Below are 7,482 nucleotides of genomic sequence, written 5' to 3' on the forward strand. Positions count from 1 at the left end.
TGTTCCAAAATATTATTAAGCTAAATTGGTTGAATATTAATGCAACACATAATTCTAAAATATCGTGATCACTGATGTGTCTATTTTATATAGTATTTTACCCCCGTCCCTTGGTTTTAATTAGTAGTGTTTTTAGCTCTTTAGAGCCACTTTTATTACTAATTAGTGTTTTCTAGTGATTTCGTAGATTTGGTTGACTTTTGCAGGGATTTATGCTTTTGGAGTATTTAGCCGAGTTATTTTTGAGCAATCACGAACATTGGAGATACACGACCAGATTTTATAGCCCAGGGCCGGTTAGAGCCATCGATCCGGTGATTAAGGGCTCGGTATAGGTGATACCAGGGCATTTGGACCAAGTATTCAAGACCGGAAGAGGAAACCCAGATTGGCCCGAAGAATTGGAGCCCAATCGTAGTCCAAATAGTGGCCCAAGTGAGCCGCCCGGCCAAAGAGGCTGGCGCCCGGAGGCGCGGGAGAAGCTAAGGTTGGCGCCCGGTGACACGCCTGGCCGGGCGTGAGATTAGTATTGAGAAGTAAAAAGGCGCGCCCGATTGGGCGGTGCCTCGCCCGATCGGGCGCGTATATTTATTAGGAGACGATTAGCGTCGTTTTAGTTTGTTTTAGTTTAGGATTTGTACGGAGTATAAATACTCTTCCGTAATACGATTTTAGGACTCTCTTCTTTTCCTTTTACTCTTTCTTTACTCACTTAATTGTTTTCTTAGATTTTCTCTCTCTTAAACCTTTGTTCTTAATCTACTCCTAATTCCAGATTTATTTTGGTAACAATTTTTCTTCTCATAATCTTACTTGTTTATTTTATTCCTTTCATTATGTCTTACTTTATTGCTTTGATTAGTTTAGTTTCTATTATGCATGAGTAGTTATATTTCTTGGGTTTAAGGGGATCCATAAATAATATGAAGGGGTAATTTATTGTTGCTAATTATCAACGCTATATTAATTCCCTATTAATTGATTTAATGCTCTGTGACTAGATTTGCGCAGATCTTTTATGCATGAGTTTGACAATATTGATTCGAGATTCGACAGATGAGAATTGATGTTTTGGTCTAGTATCAATAGGCAGATTAATTTATAAATGGTTAAGTCGAGATTCAAGAGATGAGATTTAATACCGGTAGATTGATTCTGTGATTGTAATACGTAGCGAAAGCCCTTTACAATCTGGTTAATTGATGCATTGATGATTGACTATTATTGGTTCTTGATATTGCATGATAATTTCTTATTGAATTGTTTTAACGCTTTACAATTATGGCTTGTAAAAGTATAGCAATATTGAATTGATGAATCGAGCAGATGTTAATTTGATATTAAAGGCTATTTTCAATAGGAACTTAGATCTAATAAATTGCGAGAGCCTGTTAGATCTATGTTGATTAATAAATTGCGAGAGCCTGTTAATCATGTTATTTTATGCAATGTCAATGATTGATTATTATGTTTTACCCCAGAGTATTATTTATTGGTGAACCTATACCCTAGATCCTTTTATATATTGTTTTCTCCCTATTCTCAATCTCCGTAGATTAGTTTATTATTCAATCATAAATATTGGCTACTTCATAATCTAGATTATATTAGTTAATTAGGAATAGAAAGATCCGTTTCTCTATGGATTCAACCCTACTTCCCTATCTACCTTAGTTATAGGACTTATGAATTATTTTTGATTAGGGGATACGACTTTACCCTGTTAAAATTTGGCGTCGTTGCCGGGGAAACGATTTTATTTTTTATTTCTGATTGTTTTTGTAGTCTAGATTATTTTCCTTTTGTCTTAGAGAGCGTTAGTTCTCTGAGGCAAATCTCACATTTGCTTCTAGTTTTTGTTTATGCCCAGGTGTTCCAGATCGGGGTACATCCCATTCTATCCCGAGATAGAACGTTCTTTTCATAGACAGAAAAATTTCTACAAGCAAATCCTAGCGGATTCTGGTGATAATAACAATAATCACTGCGATCCTCCGACTGGTTCTAGCGATTTAGAGGTATCATCAGACGCAGAATCAGAGATGGCGGTTCTAAAGAAGCTTAGTGATTACTCACAACCAAAGCTTACATATTTTCCACATCTCACCCCTACTCCGACTATTGATGGGGTTCAATTCGAAATTAAACCTCAGTTTATAACGATGATAGAGAGGAAGAAATTTAGTGGAGCCAAGGGTGAAGACCCAAATCTTCACATTGCCGACTATTGTCAATATTGTAATACCATCAGGCAAGCCGGGGTCACTCAAGACCAAATCAGGGAGATTCTCTTTCCCTTCTCTTTAACTGGAAAAGCTAAATTGTGATTTAATGGCTTAAATAGTACTGCACTTGGTATAACTGACTGGGAAACTCTTGTTTTGAATTTCTATAACAAGTATTATGCTACCGAGAGAACGGTCGTACTACGGAGTGCGATTCAGAACTTTGCCCAAGAAGCCGATGAATCCTTATATGAGGCTTGGGAGAGGTTCAAGGATCTACAAAGAGATTGCCCTCACAATAATTTAACACAATGGTCGTTAATCCAAGCCTTTTATAATGGCCTTAGAAATTCTTCTCAAATAATTTTAGATTCTGCAGCTAGTGGGAGATTTATGAATCTTGATGTTGAAGATGCAGGTCAGGTTATTGAAGACATGGCGATACACAATTCCCAATATGGGAATCATAGAGTATTTGCTAACAAGGGGAAGCATAGTGTTGACTCTGTATCCTTTTTGCAAGCTCAACTAACCTCTATCTGCCAAAAATTAGATAATCTGAGCACTGCTAATGTAGCTAATGTTTCTGCGATTAATAATAATTGTAATGAGGCTCTCTGTGAAAATTGTGGTATTATAGGTCATTGGGAACAAGATTGCAGGAGTTCCGTGGAGCAAGTTAATGCCTTTCAAGCTTATAGGCAGAATAACCCATACTCCAACACCTACAATCCTGGGTATCGGAATCATCCGTACCTTTCCTACTGGAGTACTAATGTTCAAAATCCACCACCACAAGAACCACAGGCGCCACAGCAACAGCAGCAGAAATATTACCATCCCAATGCTGGCCAGAAGAACCAACCACAACAACCCTACTCATCTTCTGACCCTTCTCTGGTGGAAATTAGAGCAATGTTGGTTAATATACAAAAGCACATGGAGAGTAGAGATGGGACAATTGATCAAATTCTAGCACATAATAAAATTGTAGATAATCAAATTGCGCAACTTTCTGCTACTCTACAAGCCCGGCAACAGGGAGCTCTACAGGCACAGCCGACCCGGCCTACGGATCAAGCATTTGCAATTACTCTAAGGAGTGGTTCAAACTATGAAGGGCCCCCTATGCCCAGAGTTGATGAACCTGTTTTATTAAATAATGCTAATCTTGATTCCGTTAAACCAAATAATGTAGTTAATAGCCCTGTAGGGCTAAAGGATAGTACTAACACATCTAATTCTACATTGCAGGGTACGACTCCAGAGAAGTTGGCTACTCCAGACAAGAGCAATAATGCTCCTTAGCCAATCATCAAACTTCCATTCCCCAATCGTCAATTGAAGACAAACTTGGAAAAGCAGTTTGGTAAGTTCCTGGAGGTGGTAAAAGATTTGAAGGTAACAGTTCCCTTCACTGAATTAATCACACAAATCCCCTCGTATGCAAATTTATGAAAGAAATATTGACGAGGAAAAGATCTATTAGTGAGGTAGAGACAGTAGCTTTCACTGCAGAGCGTAGTGCCGTACTTCAAAATAAGTCTCCACCTAAATTAAAAGACCCGGGTAGTTTTTCTATCCCTTGTCATATTAGAAATCTCTTGATTGATAATGCATTATGTGATTTGGGTGCTAGTGTTAGCATCATGCCATTATCTGTGTGTTCTAAGTTGAATATGGGTAAATTAAAAGCTACCAATATAACTCTACAAATGGCCGACCGTTCTTTCAAATACCCCTTAGGTGTTTTACAAGATGTCCCCATTAGAGTAGGTAAATTTTATATACCTGTAGATTTTGTTGTCCTTGATATGGCTGAGGATGTGCAAACCCCAATTATTTTTGGTAGACCATTCCTTAACATTGCAGGAGCAATCATTGATGTGAGAAGTGGTAAGTTAAAACTATCGGTAGGGGATGATAAAGTTATTTTTAATCATAATAATACCCCTAAAAGCTCCATGACTGAGGAAAAATGTTATAGTGTTAATGTGGTTGAGAATTATTCTAACAAGCCCCAAGCTCTTGAAAAAGATCCCTCGGAGGCAGTATCTTATGTTGCATCCCTTTCAGATGAGATAGATAAATGGCAGAAGGAAGTCGATGCAATAGAAAGAGCACTTTACACTGTAGGTCTTGGTTTCGAGGATGAAAAGGTGGAACCAATCAAGCAAGTTGTGCGAATTGAGCCTACGGTAAGTGTTCCGCCAGATCGAGTTGCAAGTGTTGAATGCAATGACAATTTGAAGCAACCTTCGATCGAAGAAGGATCTTTAGTGCGTAACATTGAAGATCCCCCAGTCCAAGTCAAGGAGGATCCACCAGATAAGGTGATTTAGCGTCTCACAGGGTATGTCAGGAAGCCGCATCGCAGCCTAAACACCGCTAGACCGGGTGAGAAACCACCCGATCAAGCGTTAGGCCAAGGGTCCTAGTTATTGTACTTGATAAGAAAGTCGTGCGGGACCTAGATAAACCAGCGCTTTGCGGGAGGCAACCCGTATTTATAATGCTTTTTAGACTAGTTTTTCTTTCCTTTTTCTTATGAGAGGAGAGATGAGGGAATTTAATGAGTTTTATGAGTGTTTGTACAGGTTTGAAGGAAAAGAGTTAGCAAAATTTTGGAGAAAAGAAGAAAATAATAATTAGACGATTTAGCCTCGGGCCCGTTCAGGCAAAGCTCGCCCGACCGGGCGCGAGAGCAAGGTTTCAAAGTAAAGTATTTTCGCCCGATCGGGCAAGAAATTCTTCGTATACAGACTAAATTGTCCGCCCGACCGGGCGCGAGAAGATGTGAATAATCGATCGATAGATCGCCCGACCGAGCGAATGCCTCCTGACCGGGCGCGAGAGCATACAAAATTAAACATCAGATAGCCCGACCGGGCGACCCACCGCCCGACCGGGCGCGAGTGGCGTCCGCATCTTTTTCTTCTTTCTTTTCTTCTTTCTTCCTCCATTTCTTCTTTCCTCCATTACTTTCTCTTTCTAAAACTCAAATTCTCTCTACCTTCTCTCTAAGATTTCTCCTCCATTTCTCACCCAAATTCAAAACCCTTTACATATTTGTGATCCTCTCTTCATCCTCTACATTTCCATATAAAAATTTTCAGATTTTATTCAATAAATTTTTAAACCCATCTTCTAACATGGCTTCAAAGAGGACAAGGTCCATTTTCGGTAGGAGCTCCAGTTCGAGGGAGGAATACGACCCAGATTTGCAACTTCCATACTGGCAGACGATCCACATTGCTAGCCGAGAGCAAAAGGAGCGGCTAGAACACTTAATCGGTCGTGAGGTAATTCCTTCTCGATGGTTTCACCGCCCTACTCTATAATCATTCGGTTTGTATGATTTTGTAAAACGATTTTGAAATGATATTGGCATGAGAAAATTTGTTGATATTCATTATCCTACTTTCCGAGAGCTTACTTGTGAATTCCTGTCTTCTTTACATGTTGTTATAGTAGAAATGAGCCAAATTTATTTTTTAGGTTGAACAATAAGAATATTAGTTTAACTTTTGTAGAATTTTGTAAATTATTTGAATTAAATTCTGAACTATCTCACCAATGGCATGCGGACTATAAAATGGGTGATATATATCATGCTTTGACATGCTTGCCTACTCCCGACCCCCAACATGCTAGTACCAAACCTATTCACCACCCTGTCCCGAAAATCTGGCAAAGATTTGCGGGTTTGTGTTTTTTAGGTAGATATGAGCCCCATAATGCCCAATCTAACAAATTAGCTATCATAGGACACTATGTGTATGGGTATGGGAAATTGAACTTAGGTAGGTTTATTGTTCACCATTTGAGTAGGCATGCCACGGCTAGCACCACATCAAAAACCCCCATCCGTTTAGGAGGCCTTATCACTCGGATAGCAGTGAAAAAGGCCGGTTTTGTAGTGGATGGACCCCACCAGCTGACCAACTGTGGACCGGATACCTATAAAACTGCTAGGTATTTTGAGGAGTTGGGGTGGGTTCGACCTGATAGTGAGCAGACACCACCCCAGCCTCAGCCCGAGGTGGCTTTCTCTCCACCTCGCATGTCTCACTCCGTCCCTCATGTTGACTCTGACCCAGTTTGGGATCTTCAGAGTATAGGTCAGGCCCTGGGACGTATCGAGCATTCCCATACTGACCTTAGGCGGATGGTAGGCTCCATAGACCATAGGTTACGGTACCTAGAGAGGAACCAGGGTAGAGCTCTCTACCCTATGTATGATGATTATGCTCGTCGGGGCAACATTCCCGACGACGCTATTCACCCTGACTGGTTTCAGCCTCCACCCCAGGGATACGATAGGGATCCCACTGCCCGTGGTATTTACACTAACTATTCTTCCTTCTACGGGTACGGCCAGGACATTCCTTTCGGGGGACCGGCGGGGGGGGGGGGGAGTTTTAACGCTGATTATTTTGGTGGTAGCTCTTCTGATGCAGGTGGTGCAGGTGGCAGTGGAGGTGCGGGTTTCGGCTCGATGGATGAGGATGATCAGGACTAGGTATGTTGGGCTAGTTCCCGAGCCAATGAGGACATTGTCTGATTCTGGCTTGGGGGAGATTTTGGATTTGGTATATTTCTTTTTCTCTTTCCTTTTATTTTTGGTGTGTTTTCTTAGGTTAGATTTCTTGCTTTCTAGGTTAGTTTTATTGCTTTATTTTTGGTGTGTTTTCTTAGGTTAGATTTCTTGCTTTCTAGGTTAGTTTTATTGCTTTCTTATATATGAAAATACAAAAAAATTGAAAAATAAAAAAAAATCAAAAAATACGTTCCAATGAATTGTAAATTTTGCTTCCCTGTGCCCCTTATTTGAGAAAATTGTTTTGATTCTTGGTATTTGATGATAGGCATTGTGGATTAGTTAATCATGATTTGATGTTTGATTGCCTTGAAACCCTAACATGCGTCAATTTTGTCCAACTACTTGTGAATATAGTGCTTGACTAGTTGATTTGGTTAGTAATGTGTGATAGTTCCATAGTTCCTGGTATGTCAATGAATTTGAGTATTGGTTTGCAACTATAAGTAATATTTATATGATTCATTATTATGCACATTGTGGAGGACGAAGACATTTGTTCTTTTAGGTAGCCTCCAGAGATTGTAGATACATTTGTTCCCTTCTTGCTACCCATGTTGTTGCCTTGACTTTTTGTTGTTTTATTAGCCATATTACAAGCCTATTTTGCCCCATTGGTTACTAGTCCCAAGCTTGGCTTGGGGGAGCTGTTGGTGA

The 7,482-nt window shown here is 40.0% G+C and overlaps 1 non-coding gene across 1 annotated transcript; it reads right to left on the minus strand.

Annotated features, from left to right (window-relative positions):
* Positions 1 to 2,423: 2,423 nt before the first annotated feature.
* On the minus strand, positions 2,424 to 2,530 carry LOC145561046 (small nucleolar RNA R71). Its single transcript, XR_014093629.1, has one exon. It is a non-coding gene; the product is annotated as a small nucleolar RNA R71 (small nucleolar RNA).
* Positions 2,531 to 7,482: the final 4,952 nt, after the last annotated feature.

This window comes from Chenopodium album, chromosome 9 (genome assembly GCF_948465745.1).
Source record: "Chenopodium album chromosome 9, dcCheAlbu1.1, whole genome shotgun sequence".
Classification (NCBI taxonomy): Eukaryota; Viridiplantae; Streptophyta; class Magnoliopsida; order Caryophyllales; family Amaranthaceae; genus Chenopodium; species Chenopodium album.